Below are 1102 nucleotides of genomic sequence, written 5' to 3' on the forward strand. Positions count from 1 at the left end.
AGAAGCTGACATCGGACTTGCGTAACACTTATGGCTTTGACCCGCGTTGATCGCGTCTCCCTGGCAGTTGATATCTCGACTGGCCCAGAATAGCTGGGCTGATGAGTCGACGACATGTACAAAGATCTGAAGGCGTACGTACCTGACGCGCCGGCGCAGTACATGGGGCCAAAGATAGCCAAATAATGTCCGAACCGGCGACTCGATACCCCCGTCCCGCACATGCGAGGACGAGTCAGCCAGGGCGTGTGGACATCCCAAAGTTCTATATTCGTTCATGATAAGCTACAAACAAGTCAAATGGAGTCAGCAGCACGAGCAACGGAATGGCATCACGGCGCCGTCTACAACTTCTCTCAATTACCGGACGGTGGCAAAACGGAGCGAACCGCTCCCATACCCTTCGCCGACAAATAAGGGGTGTGAACCCTGCTGATATCAAAAAAAGCCTCGGGTCAGCGACACTCGTACTATACACGGGGTTGTATAGGAACTCACAAGCTAGAAACTAGCTGTCATGGTTCTGCACGCATGACGTCCACACCAGAGGCGGTGTGCGCTCCTGTTCTGTCAATGTCGCGCGTAGCATCCCATCGGCCGCGCTCCACACGCGCGTGGTTCTGTCGGATACGGAAGACGCCATGTGCTTTCCATCGGGCGAGAAACACCTGGCGGTGATTACGCCTTCGTGCCCGCTACACACGTAGAACTCGGGCGTTCCACCGCGCGACTGGCAGAACAGCATCGGAGAATCGCGGAGGGTGGTAAGAGTTGTTGAACTTCTGTGTCTACGGCTGTGCCGGACCGGGAGTGGCAGTGATAGTGGCTGTGCGTCTACCATACGCCAGCATGGACTTTCCTACTTACCATATACGTACATTCTTTTGTTCTGTACTTACTTGGCATCCTGCCATCCCTCCACATGATTCTGGTACGTTCTACGATGTTCCGGACTATTCTAGACAGCGTCCGGATTACTCGCATTACTCAGCCATGGACTATCTGACCTTATGTCGATTATGCTCCCTTACTCAGCGTTACTCATCGCTCAGTCAGCGTCCTCTGGACGTCACATGCTCTCTTCTTATACGCTTACTCATCG

Source organism: Trametes versicolor, assembly GCF_000271585.1.
Source record: "Trametes versicolor FP-101664 SS1 unplaced genomic scaffold TRAVEscaffold_8, whole genome shotgun sequence".
NCBI classification, from domain to species: domain Eukaryota; kingdom Fungi; phylum Basidiomycota; class Agaricomycetes; order Polyporales; family Polyporaceae; genus Trametes; species Trametes versicolor.